This window comes from Vanessa tameamea, chromosome 17 (genome assembly GCF_037043105.1).
Source record: "Vanessa tameamea isolate UH-Manoa-2023 chromosome 17, ilVanTame1 primary haplotype, whole genome shotgun sequence".
NCBI lineage: Eukaryota > Metazoa > Arthropoda > Insecta > Lepidoptera > Nymphalidae > Vanessa > Vanessa tameamea.
In genome coordinates this window covers 11,434,446-11,449,569 of record NC_087325.1, presented here as the reverse complement: position 1 = coordinate 11,449,569, position 15,124 = coordinate 11,434,446, and the positions used below count along the sequence as shown (strand labels likewise).

At 32.4% G+C, this 15,124-nt stretch overlaps 1 protein-coding gene across 2 annotated transcripts in view; it reads left to right on the top strand.

Moving 5' to 3' along the window:
• The window catches only part of Dgo (diego), a 73,977-nt gene that overhangs the window by 49,826 nt on the left and 9,027 nt on the right, over window positions 1–15,124 (top strand). The window lies entirely within an intron of this gene.

Here is a 15,124-nt window from a genome sequence, read left to right as displayed (position 1 = left end):
AAGTCAGACATGGAGATTTACTTTAAATGCCGCGATCTCCGAATGGCTTGCAAATTGATAGCGCAAACACACCTCTATCTACAAATGGCGCATTCTTTGGTTAATCTAGATCAAAGCCTATTCAATACTTCTCGAGATAAACCCAAATCCAAAAGTGTAGACGGCCTGGCTACATTTTAGCGTACTCTATAACTACCTAATATATCGTAGTATGCTATGTAGTTAAAATTCTTTAATTTTTACAAAATTATATATTCAGTACCACCAAATAATATATTTTCTATTCATCTACTTTTTATGGCTCAGTCTGTCAGTCAGTCAGAAATAATCTCAAAGGTCGGATCCGTTACGGAAAAGTCGAAGCGAAGAAACGGCGTAAATATTGCCTTTTATTCCTAATTATATCTTTGTTCAGCTTACAGTTGAAACACTTGACCTTTGCCACCGCTTTAAGCCTCATTGACGTAGTTAAATTGGAAGCCAGCACGTTTCTCACAAAGAACAGCGTTGAGTATGCTCGCACAATAGAGCAACACTGTACTCATAAACTCGAAAGCATATCATCGTCAAGTGCAAAAAGTAATAACATTGACAATAATACATATAACATAATATAAAAGCTACACGCATAACAATAGCTAAGGTATTATTGTAAAGTTATTTTCAATACTTATGAGTGACATACGAAAGATATTTACAGTGAGTTCTTACAGGGCATATTCGAACTACAGGAGGAGTAAACACAAATAAACAACTTTGACATTTGATTGACGCGTTCGCATCGGTCAAGATCTAGAATAGTCTATGGTTTTCATTATGGATTGCATGCATATCGTAGATGAACTATTACAAGATCGTATGGAATAGGAAATTCTAAGGTGTGCTTACACGTGTTTCCTTTGGAATAGGCTATAGTTAGATACGTCTCCGCGTCTCTGCGTGGACGCTTAGAGAGCGCGATTGTGAGACACTGCGCTTTGATCTAACCGCCCCGCATCTGTAAGAAGTATGCACATTGCACACTTGTACAAATGCGCTCCGGTTTGCCGGCTTTGGCTTCAGATGGCTTCAGTAAAAGAGCAATCGTTTAACAATTATTGCGGATCTAATTTCTAAATTGTTAACTTTTTAGCAGTAAATAATATATTGAGCTTTGCTTCGTTATATGTTCGCCGGTCCTTAGCATTTGCCTCTAAACAAACTAACCATGCATTCCACAGAAAACGTAAAAAATATTTAAATAAATTTCACAGACTTAACAACACAAACAGTGAAATTTGCAACATAGTTGCATCTGTAATGGTCCTCTTTCATGTTTAATAAACATAAGTATTGATAATGAGTATTACAGAAAGAAATGCAGTCCGCCATATTAATCCTTTCATCGAAATATAAAGAATAAATAAAAAACACATCAAAACACATCCATGAATCTTATTACCACATATAATCTGCCACATGTAATAAAACGAGATGTTACTCTGAATTCTGCTTTGTCAGATGCCTCAAAACCAATTACCTAGTAGCAATATACATGTTTAATGTACAGACGCCCCGTGGCGAATGAATTTTATAGTCTTGCATTCGAATATATATCACAAAATATATTTTATTAGCTCTGCTTTAAAGACTACAATTGCAAACGCTTATTTAGACATAAACATTAATCAAGATGATGATTTTTTTATCATTAAAGTTTCCGAAACAATGCACAATACATGTGATCTGTTTTAAAAAAAATCTGTCAAAAAGTATAGTTGGTCTGTGGAAACTTTATGAGGTCATAATGTTAACATGGCGGATTTTAGTTACAAACTTATTGAATATATGGATATAATAACTAAATTCAATTTCCAAATATTATTTTCCATGCATCTATGAACACACATTCTAATATGATTTAATACCCACGTAAATTACAAACAACAAAAGTAGTAAAATATGAATGAAATAAAATTACTAATATTAATAAAAGGAAATGATTAGGATGCTGTCCAAAAATGTGATCGATTACGCCATTTTTTATATCTTAACAGTCAAAAGTTATATAAAATGAACTTCCCAAATCAAACTACGTATGAATTTAAAAAAAATAATATTATGATAGAAATGTTAAAAATAAATTTCTGAACTAAATCTGAAACGCAATTGCAATGACGTTGTAAATGAGTTATAGTTTATATTTAAAATCAATAAGAAAGACTCGTTGTCGATGAAATGAAACCTAGAACGCGCTTGTGAAAATAAAAAGAACCCTTGATCAAATGTAACCTCGAGGCGTAACATTGGTTTGAACTAATTTGCTTTTAAATATCTTTAATTCTTCTTAATCATATAAGTTATCGAGTTAAAGACGTTTATATATCAGCAAGAAAATAATATAACTTGATGAGCGAACAAATGACATTTCAATTTCGAAATAACAAAAATATAAATGATTATAGTACTGTTAATTCTATTTTAAATTCTGACTTCAATCATTTCAGCTCAAATTACAAACTTTTCACCGGCAAACTTCACATAGACCACATGTTTTTTTTTAAAATTAATTACAAATCTAGTATGATCTATCTCAATAGTAAAAATAATATAAAAAAATAAACCTAAAATCGTTTTTTTCACAACGTTTCAAGCTCTTATAAGATTAATAATTGTAACAATTTCACACCACTAAGAAAATACATCCAAGTTAAATCCTTATATCGAGATGCTGCTGTTGTCTCAAGGAATATTTGATGAGCGAATGAAACCTGTCCAGGCGGACATACGGAGTCAAAAAAATACTAGCTATATTAATAGACCATGACTGACTGAGAAACTCAGGAGAGTTATTACAAAAATAAACAAAGTTAATTGTTGATCTATAATTGTCGGTCGCTCATTTTTCCCATGGCGGGTTCCTCATCAATCATCAAGTCGACGCTTACAAGCGCTGTGTTGCCATCGTTCAAATATATTCAAAGTAATAAATAAGAACTGTCGACTACAGATAATTTAAAATAATTTTATTGTTCCTTTTTTGAATATCAAACAATAACGAATGGAACTTTAGAACTTCGTTTGAATGCTTCGTTTCTCAAAAATACGACGCCTTCATTTAATTACTAGTTTATTTTTTTGGTTAGAAAATACATTTAGTTTATTATTTTTATTAGGGAAATATAATACTTTGTTTTGTTAAACTTGATTGAAATATTTCTTTTTAATTCACTACGATATTGCGTATACGATTCTTGTTTTCAAAAATACATCTGTCTTGAAGTTAAATTCAATATTTAACCATCCAGCCAGAAGTTAAGTTTGAGAATGAGAATTTAAACAGAAAATTTATAAAAATATTTTTTTAACAAGGGGAAATATTAGAAAAAGTCGCCAATCTATGACTTAAAAATTTCTACTCCTCTTTAAGCACTACAATTCTTTTAAAGTATTCATTAACTGGACTAACATCTAAAAACAGGAATAACAAACTCCAGGTAGAGAAGCTATCGAAACAATTTTCAAACTTTAGATCAAATAATTATTTCGTCAAAAACAAATAAAAATAATTGATAGTGTATTAATATATACTCGTATATTTTATAATCAGAAAGTTTAGTCGTGTTGTTAAAATAATATATTGCCTTATTAGAGAACTACTCTATCATGAACATTAATTTAATTCATAACCAAAAAAAAAGTATTGAATATGTATATTTTTTAACAACTAACGACAACAATCTCCGAAAATAATTAATAGCGCGCTGTCGACAAATTATGACGGCCATGTAATATACGGCGGCAAAACACTACAATTATATCAAAATAATTTGCATATCACATGATTTAATTTAAAATTCGTTGATATTAACTTTCACTTCACTTTGATGATGGCTACACAAATGGAGTTTGATTATATGTATCAATTTCGATATATCGAAGCTTTCAAGTGGATCTTATTAACATAATAGAACCTTGTTGTTTTAACATATGTATTTAAATTGTACACGAGCTACTTGTCTGATGGTTAGCTGTCATCTTCGTCCCCCAATATTACACACCGAATGAAAATTCTTATAGGCAGGATATATTATATACATATATAATTGTATATACCTAACATAACTTTGTATTTTAAATGTTGGAAAAAGAGTAACTACTAACTTTTTTTTTCGGTTCTTCAAGGTATAATCTACATGCCGAAAAGGTTGTTCACATCGTAAAAGCCTACTTGAATAAAGTAGATTTTGATGTCCTAAGGAGTTTATACAACTACTTCCAATATTAATGTGCCATCAATTTAAAATCTTCCTTCATTTGTTTTATGTTAATTACACTGACTTACTCATCCTGCAAATCGGAATACAGTTACACAAATTATATTAGAGAATTTCCTGAAGAAAATATTTCGACAGAAATTCAATAATCTTTATTTCGTATAAGCCTCGGTGGACACTTAATACGCAGTTCTTGTTTCCTGCTTTTTATGAATAGATAACGTTACAAAATATTTATTTGACGTTCTTCAAATATAATATTTTTATTTGATTGCGTAAGGAACTTGTTGGTATTTCTACTTTCTAGCCTACACCGTCGTTAACTTTCAGATTTAGTTGCGATTGTCGATATTGAATCTGTGGAATTCATGTTTTAGAACAGACTAAAAATTGTTATTGTGATGTTTTTTTTAAATATATAGTAAAAATATAATTAATCAGAAATTCATTATATATTCGTATGAAATTTACAAATAAAACGGTTTCTTTTATTTAACCGTTTTTGTTTTTTTTTTTGAATAAAAAAAACATAGTAACATTATTCATGCAAAATTATATTTAAAAAAAGTCCAAACATCTACGCAACACAAACTTACACGATGTATGATATATACATATAAATATCGGTTATCTCGTGATTATATTAATAATAAATCTTCTCAATTTATAACTAAACAGGTTAAGTGTTAAGTCTGAAATCAAATATACGTTGTACATGATTGCAATCATCAAAAAAAGGTAACGATTTTCGTCGAAAACCACGTTACGTTTATTTATTCGATATCGGAAATGTTATCATATGTCATCTAGGCGCAACTGAGACCATATCAGGGGGACCGGGATCATTAAAAAAACTAGTTCAGTAACGCTGACCGGTTTAAGTCTTGTTAAACTTTTTCTTGTATTGACGCTAGGGCTACCAAGCTTTCTGTCGATCTAAACACATTTTCAAATCATGTAGCTAATTTATTCGTTAAATGTCAAACATTTTTTTTTAATAATTTGACTGTGGTATAGAATTAAATATTTTCTATTTGTTTCAACGTATTTCAATATACTTCATAATAAATATGGTGAAACATAGTAACCCTAACTATAGGTTTTACGACCAGGTAGAAATAAAGAAGGATTTAACCAGAGACTGACAGATTTCGTGCTAGGCAATTTCACTATGGCTTAAGGCACTTTAAAATTTATTATTGTATGCATTCGTTAAAAAAATGAAATATATACATTTATAAAATGTCTTTTACGATCTTATAATGTTTTTTATTTGAGTATTTATTCTCTTATTCTTATTGGAGCTACGACCATTTTATAAACTATAATATTATATATATTTACAAATATATGTTTTATGCAATATGATAGATTCAAAAATTCATATTTCTAGCCAGTTTTGTCCGGATAAGTTTCTATTCGTAATAAACTAACCACAGATTCACATATAAATACTACCGATTACGATACCGAACCGTAATCACAAACAAAAATACATTTTAAAATTAATATAAATATTTTAAATTGATCAATTAAAATTCGTTTCATACAAATACACTAATTGCCGATCAAAAAAATTTAAAAGAATAAAAACGTAATTTATTATGAAGATTCCTGGAAGATTATTTGATTGCTTTAATGCCATTAGTAACGTTATAACAATTATTTTTAAGCGGAATAACTTGTTAAACTTATAATATCTTTAATATTTTAGCAAGCAAATAACTGCTAAAAAGGCAAAAGGCAACTGATTTAAGTGGTGATGGTAGCATCACTAAAAACTTACCACTGCATGAATTATAAATAATTACATCTACTATAGTCTATTTTGTTCCCTCTTATCGCCAGTAGGATCTTATATGCACCTCTAATTACACTAGCTCACTCACCTTCATAAATCATACCGGAATAGAGCACCACTACGGTGCATGAAGCTACCTTATAATCAAAGTCCTGTCAACATGTTAGCTAGCAATAAGAAATTGTTTTTAAAAAGAACAATATAATAAAATATACGACATGCGCCAACCCTCGGTTTAGTAATGTTATATTTTATAGTAAAGTAGCAGAACCCGGCAGACGTTTTCCAACCCGTGTATATTTACTAATTGTCAGGACTATCGGTTAAATGTTGTAGACATATGGTTGAATAATCTGTATTCTCAAACAAAGTACATTATTTTACTTGGTAGAGCTTTGTTCCAGCTCGTCTGGGTACATACCACCCACTCATCAAATATTCTACTAATAACCATCAAATCTTAATATTCTTGTGTTCCAGTTTGAAAATCGAGTCAGCCAGTGTTACTAACTGTTAATTCTCTAGGTTGTTTGCAAATTAGTTATGTAAGAAATGTTTAAAATACGGCACTAATGTGGTTAAATCGTTTGCCCCTCTTGCCAGTCCGCCCAACAATGCAATTAAAAAAAAGAACCAGTATAACAAATTTATTAAGTTCAGTTTAACTGAACACACAAAAGTATCAACCATTGTATAGTAAAAAAAACAAAAATAAATATGTATAATAATAATTAAAAAAATAAGCCAATTGTGGGTAGTGTCAAAACAAATTTAGAGACGGTAGGCAACAGACGATACTTAATAAGTATTGCGTGTTGCCTAGCGTCGTCTTAGGTGTTTAAAGTGTCAATCGTAAGTCTATGTGTTATTGGTTCATGCAGCTTAGTTACAAAAAAATGGATGGTATATGTATGTCGCAGCCAACTGGTTAAATTGTCTGTGACTGGACAATATGTCTGTGGAGATACATACATCAAATAAACAAACTTTTTTTTTTTAATAATATATGTGTGTAAGAAGCAGGAGCCCAAACTAGATTGATCTGTACTAAGGGTCTCCTGGCTCTCCTCCTAGAATAAGAACTTTTTTATTTATATAATTTTACAATAAATAGGAGGAAGACTAAAGAAATCTTATATCTTCCATTATGGAACAGAAAAAAGGTAATTTGTGCTTTTGAACATGGGTTTGTATGTGCGGATTTGTTACCTTTCGTGTGCGTGTGTGTGCGTAAAACACTAATGAGTTAAACTAACGAGTATGCATTGAGCCGTCCATACATAAAAACTATAAACGAAAAATATTCCTCGACAGAATTATAGTTCAGTAATAATAACCATTGAAAAATTTCGAGTCAAATTTACATCCTCAATAATTATTTTAATGATAATGATACATTTTATAATTTCATTATCGAACAGTAAAAACACTGGAAATGCTACGTGTACCAAATTACTTTTTTTAGAGTTGCCAGTCAATATTTAAAAACAAGATCGTTATATAGATAATAAAAAACGCATAAAATATATATTAATTAATATCAATGCAATTCAATTCCTTTCAGATATAATAAATTAATTAAAACTAGTATACTCGTAACAGTTATCGATTTGAAAAATAATTAATATTTCGATCTGCAATAGACGTCTTTGTTATTCTGGAGCGTTTTAAATGCGCCTGTAATTGGCACTTAATTAAGACAGCATAAAACTAGTTTCGTTTCTAGACAAATTCAATTTCATTTTTTTAATAAAAACTCAATTTGTACCTATATTATTAGATTAGTAATATCGCTCTGATGGAGTTATTTCAATGAATTATGTCCTTTAGGTTAAACATCCACCGATAGCTTTACGCAACGGAACTATCACTAGTTTTTCATATTCAGAAACTATAATCGTAACCTACTGCATAACACATTCCTTATATTGTATCCTTCGTTGATATATTATAGATGATATATTTTTATAATATTCATATATCACTCGCCCGCTAGGTCTTACAAGCATCTCTCTGTGTGGCTTCTGGAAGAAGTAACTTTTTTAGGGACCGCCTTTTGCATGCATTACCGTCTGTAGCATATGGGTTTATGGGGCACGTTCATAGGGCCCTCATTGTCAAGGTCCCTCGAAAGACTTACACTCGGTTCGGCTCACATTGGAGGCTCCGTGAAGAAACATACGATAAAAAACAACTTAAAAAATATGTCGTGTGCCAGGGCCTTATATTTCCGTGTGCCCTAGAGCTCCTAAATGGACTGAGACGGCCCTGTTTGCATATTTTATTCTATGTGATGTTATGTATTAGTCATAATCTTTTAATGCAGAAATTAAATTTTACTTCAAGGCTAGATACACATACGGAAAATTGTACTCGTACATTCTATCATTAGTATTGAGTTTCACACGGTCTTATTTTTTTTTCTAAACATAAATCTGTTAAAAGTTATAATAATATCTTGATAATGTAATTAATAAAATTATATAATACCTTTACAAAAATAAATGTGAACTTAAATGTCGTTTTACGCAACATCCTTAAACATGTCATATTATATTCAAATAATAGTAAAACATAAATAGTTGAAAAAAGTGGTATATCTTTTGATTTTTATAATATTTTCCTATTAAATATATTCTATACGTGTGCTATACTATTCTTTACTATAATTCACTGGTCAGTCGGACTTCCTGTTAACGTTTCTAAACGAGAAATCGAAAGTATTACGACTATATTAACTGCTAAGAAATTTTACATTCATTTTTAATTCATCTAATTTACATCTTTAATAAAAAAAAGGCGAGAATTAAATGAAGCTTCACTAATTCGTTTTATATTTAAACGTTTTTTCACATCTCAATGGATTCCTGATAACTGACAACAGTTAAAATTTATTTCTAAATTTAATACTTGGTTTAATTTCAAAAGTCGTAAACCTATCTAATGTCTTTGTGTCACTTCTAAGCTGAAGATTTCCCTGAAGATTGGAGCTTAGTGCAGGTTTGTAGATACACATTTGGTAGAATTTCCCAGTTTGGCAATTGGACAATTAGACTGTTAAGATACTACTAAGTGACGTTGCTAGTGGTGGATTCAAGGGAGGTCTAGGATGCTCAAGTCAAAAGCACGTGAATGCTTCAGAGACAAATCTTAAATAAAACTTGATAGTTATTATTGGAAAACGTTTTTAACAACTTATTTCCAAAACTAGAAATCATTGAGAAATTTACAAAAAGTCATGTAATGTTTTAAGCAAGCAAAGCAAGCAAGCAATCAAAGACAATAAGATTTGGATATAGACAATTTTAATATTTATTACTAATTTGATATACTCCTAACAACGATAACCATGCGAGAGGCGGGGTTCTTACCAACTCTGATAAAACGAGATACGGTCCATCTTGCATCTATTTAAAATACCCGAAATTTGAATCACCAGTACAAAAAACAACTCGATATAACTAATTATATAAACATCTCCAAAATGTCTTAATACGTTACTCCCTAAAATCCAACCCATACATACAAATAAACGCTAATTTACCAACACAATAATCATTAAGTTATTTAAAATCATAATCAGATAACAGTTTCGCGCGCTCGTTACTAATGTGAATCGGAACAACAAGAAATGTTATAAGCGAGTTTCGTACTTTTTGTGTCCCCTTAATTAACGGAGCGGCATTTTGTACAGACGTGTTTTAATTTATAAAACATAATATGCAAAGTACGATTAAGCCTGCTGTCCATTGATACGTATCGCTATACGAAGCGTCTGGATATATATTATATACTATACAGCACAGCACGACTCTACACGCGTCTTTCTTTATTTTGTATAAATAGGCAGACTGGTAGATAGGCCACTTGATCATAAGTGGTCAAAACCATCCATATTGACAGGGCCGGATCTACCGTATAGCTTTTTGGGCTTCAGCCCAGGTCCCCGTGGATTCAACGGCCCCCAGCTAAGTCAAGTCAAGTCAAAGTCATAAATAGACGATAATGCGATAGAATCCATAATTTTATTAAATTAAACAGATCGTATGGTTTGTGAATCCTGCAATTAATCAAACCCATTCAATTAATTTTAATTCAAGTCTACGTTCAGGTGTGTCTTAAGTGGGGCCCCTAAGTATTATTAGCCCAGGGCCTGCAATGCATATTGATAATTTAAGAAAAACAACCATCCCTAAGATGCCCAATGCGCTACTTCTGACTGTTGCTACACTGGGTCACTTTCAATAAATAGGAACAGCTGATCCTTGAATTATATTAATCATAATCAATTCAGTGGCATAATTATGACGGCGTAGAAAATAATAATATATTAGCATCATGACTATAATACCAATAAATTGTAAAAAGTGTTAAGCGACAACAAAATGACAAACGTTGATTTTAACCTATCGGGGGGACAATTCTACTAACAAATTGTGACAATTGTTATATCAATCGAATCGAAGCGTAAGCGTTGCCGAATAAAACCACGATCCAATAGCGGTTGGAATAGAATCGGGAACAGAACGCAACCGTTATAAGTAAGTGGAATCAGCCAATGCTCAAGAACCACGATGAAAAATGCAATCCGTGAAATTCTTAAAGGAAATTAGCCAATTCCACAGGAGGCAAATATTGTAGAACACAAATGCACTCTATGCCGTCTATCACAGTCTCATGGAACAGCAATCTGATACTTGGGACACGAGCGTGTCCGAAAAACGAACACTAAGCTGACAATGAAAGGAGGAAGCTAACGAGCCGATTCAGTTACTAGCTGTAGGTATCTCGATGATTAAAGTGTTTTTATAGTCCATGCTTTATCTGTTATAATTATATGCAGTAGCATTACACAATTGAGGACAGGAAATCCAAAAGTAGAGTACGCTCTGGCACCATTTTCTAAAATCTAGTTTAAAACTGAGATTTCTTGAAACCAAATATCCCCTAATATTAGATGTACCATGAAAAACCGTAAAAGTGGAATACGTAGTAGCTTCGGGTTTACTGGGGGTCGGGCTCCAACGAGAATAGGGCTCCATGTTCCCGCAGATGACGTCAAAATTATATGTAATTTCCGTACACACATTCCGTTATTCATAACATATTTACTATATTGTGATATCTAACTCAGGTGTGGCTGCAGCACTTATACGAAGCCTTAGTAAAAAAAAAGATATCTGCCTATTTTTTGTCCTCACTGAGTAAGGCCCACTCCTGAGCAAAGGATAATTTTTGTAAGAAGACGAATACAAGGTTCAAACGCCTTGAATTTAAACATGGAGATTACCAGCATACGTCACCATATCAATAATGAACAGAAATCATACAATTAAAATATTGATCAATGCTTCAAATCTGCGATCGCATTTGCAGATTCAATTCTTTCCACTGGACCATCCCGTATGAATATTACAGATTATACAGATTATAACCGCAAATGTAATTCCGAGATGACTCCAACTCTAACGGTAGTTCCACGACTCATGGATGGAACTTATTACTTTGAAAATTGCAAATATTGTTTAAAGCGTAATTTTATTACGTTACTCACTAACGACTTGTCCATATCTATCTTTATATATATATAGCGAACTCCTCTTATACAGTAAGACCTATTTTTTCACAAAAAAAGTTAGGTTTATAGGTCAGTGGTCACCGCTGCCCATAGACTTTGGCGCCGTAAGAATTTTCCTTCCTTACATCAATCGCGATATATTTAATGAGTCGGTAGTACTTCCCAGTCGGGCTTGCACAAAGCCCTACCAACAAACATATATCAGTGTAAATAATAAAACAGAAGTATTCTTAATAAACAGCCGAAAGCTTCAACGCTGACTAAGAGCGGTCTCCAAATTAACAGTTTAATTTTCATTCTACTAAACAATGACTGTTTTATATTATTATTAATGCTACATATATACAAACTAATAACATAATAACAAGACATCATACCAGTGTCGTCATAGCTCATTCCGTGACCCTTGGGCATGAGGGATTGTGGAGCTTTGGTGGAAGACCTTACTTCGCTCATACCTTTTTCCTGACGGGTCTCCAAATTGAGCAGCACCGCCAGTAACATTACAGTAAAAACTCCATATGACATGACAGGGATATTATGGGGCCCTAGACGCGAGCGATATTATGGTAAAGTCGGTAAAGTAATATTCGATGAAAGAATCTGAAATACAGCAGCCAAGCCGTATCCGCTTCGCCAATACTTAGTCTATTTTTTAACCGCGAATGTTGCTGAGCTGAGTCTCGCTAATCCATTAACATGGAAGCCGCATTGCAGTTTGGTATCAAAAGTTGCTGTAGCTATATTATCTATACAGTTTCATTGGTAGAACCGTTCGTTTGTACATTTTAAAATTAAAATTATAAAAACAAATTGATATGTTATTTTGAAGAGCAAAATTAAACCTAAAATATATTAGATTCGAAGTTATAACATAAGTTCCAAACCTTCTTAAGAGTGAAGGCATTGCCCAGCAGTGGGATATTTACGGAGTATTACTAACTACTAAAGATACATTCAATATAGAAAAATTAGTCATATTATATAAGTATAGTTAATAATATGTTCCTAAAAATCCTATATTGATTAAATTATAAGAAAAAAATAATATTAAAATATTATAATTTAATAGTAAAGTTCATTTATTAATCGTTAGATTCGTGCTTAAATATATGTTATCATTGGTAACGTTACTATAAATTATTGTATTATATTTATATAGACCGATGGTAGGGTACGTAAAGACTGGTCTCGGTGAATACCTAGCCAATTACCACCAAACAATAACACTTTACGTATACATTTCCAGTTTGAAGGATGAGTGAGCCAGTGTAATTACATGCACATCGCGTTAACGGTTTATGAAGTAATTGTTCATTACTATAGTTCCCGAGTTTAATGGCGAAGGTAACCACTCACTATATTGCATATTTAGGCAGCTTTTCTAAACAAAAACACCTCAGATTATAAAACGGAAGGAATTTGATGACCTCCGTGGTCGAGTAGTGTGTACACCGGTTTTCATGGGTACGCCACTCCGAGGTCCCGGGTTCGATATCCGGCCGATTCGATGTAGAGAAAGTTCATTAGTTTTCTATGTTGTCTTGGGTCTGGGTGTTCGTGGTTACTTCTGATTTTCCATAACTGTCAACACTGCACTATTATACTGATCACACTATTCACTAGATAAATTAAACTTCCATGTTCTTGAATAACTCATTTTATTGACTCGCATACAATATTAATATGTAAATCATTTGTACAAAACATCAGCGCGATTTAAAAGACTAGTAATTCCATCTATACAATTTTATGAGAAATAAAACTAATTGACATAAATGACACAAAATATTTTAGACATTCCGCCCACCAAGAACTTGTTCTGTTAAATTACTCACAAAATAAAAAATAAAAAATGAAGTTATGTAATGACATAAAGGCCGCCCACCGTGACTCAGTAAATTAAACGAGTATAACAACAATTATAGTAAATAAATTTAAATTAACACTCTAAATCACAATAACAAAGTTAAGAAAACTAAAACTAATTATCATTGACAGACTCAGTCATGGGTAAAAAACAAAGTTTGTTACAAGCTCTTTTGAGAAGACCATTCTTGGTTTTAACTGTAACAACACGGGTTATGTTGTCTTTCCCCGAATGCTTCTCCTCAATTTTTCCAAGTAGCCACTTTGCGGGTGGCAAATTTTCGTCTCTAATAATTACTATGTCACCAATCTCTGGTTCAGCTCTCTTCGATAACCACTTAAACCGTTGGTTTAGTGTAATCAGATATTCAGCTGACCATCTCTTCCAGAAATCATTTAACATTTTTTGTACAAGTTTCCATCGCTGTAGACCTGTGATATTGCTTTTGGAATAATCTTCATCAGGAATTGTTATCAATGGTTCTCCAATAAGGAAATGACCGGGAGTTAGTGGCAATACGTCATCCGAATTATCACTCAATTGACACAACGGTCGTGAATTCAAACACGCCTCTATCTGCGTCAGTACCGTAGAAAGCTCTTCATAAGTTAGAGTAGTGTCACCTATAACTCTTTTGAGATGATACTTTGTAGATCGAACACCGGCCTCCCAAAGTCCTCCAAAATTTGGTGCTTGAGGTGGTATATAGTGCCACGTAGTACCTTCATTTGCTAGCAAGGTTTTTATTTCTTTAGAAAAGTCAGAAGTTGCCTTATTAAACATCTCTCTCAATTCTTTATCAGCACCTACAAAATTGGTACCATTATCGCTATACAGATCCTTACAATAGCCCCTTCTGCTCACGAATCTTCGAAAGGCTGCTATGAACCCTTCAGTAGATAGGTTGGAAACTGCTTCTAAGTGGACAGCGCGGGTTACCATACATATAAAAACACATATATAACCCTTATAAGATTTTGAACCGCGACCTGGCGCGAATCTCAATTTTATGAAGCCAGTAAAATCTACTCCCGTAGACTTAAATGCTCTCTCCGGTTTCAGTCTCACTGATGGGAGTTGACCCATAAATGGATGAGTTTTTTGTCGTGAATATCTGACGCAAGTAATACAATTTCTGTAGCATTTTTTAACATTATCTCTTGCCCTTAATATCCAGAACTTTGATCTTAAATAATTTAGCATTGCTAGCGGTCCACCATGCAGGGTTTTTAAATGAGTATCTTGTATAATTAATTTTGTGAGGTGACTTGTACTAGGTAAAATAATAGAATGTTTCGTATCAAAACTTGCCTGAGAATGTTCAATGCGACCACCAACTCTTAAAATACCATCGACATCAAGAATAGGACAAAGGGTATGTAATTTGCTAGATTTTGATACATATCCATTAGACTTTAACTTATTAATATCATTCTTAAAATGAAAATGTTGGGTGCCTTTTATACAAATTCGTAAAACTGTGTTCCTTTCTTCTGGCGTAATGTTTTCTGATAGAAGTCTCATCTTATTTGGTATCTTCCATAGCAAAACTCTTCGACAATAAGATAAAACTCGCAATAGTCTCTGCAAATTCGAAAATTTCGTCCACAGGAATTCCT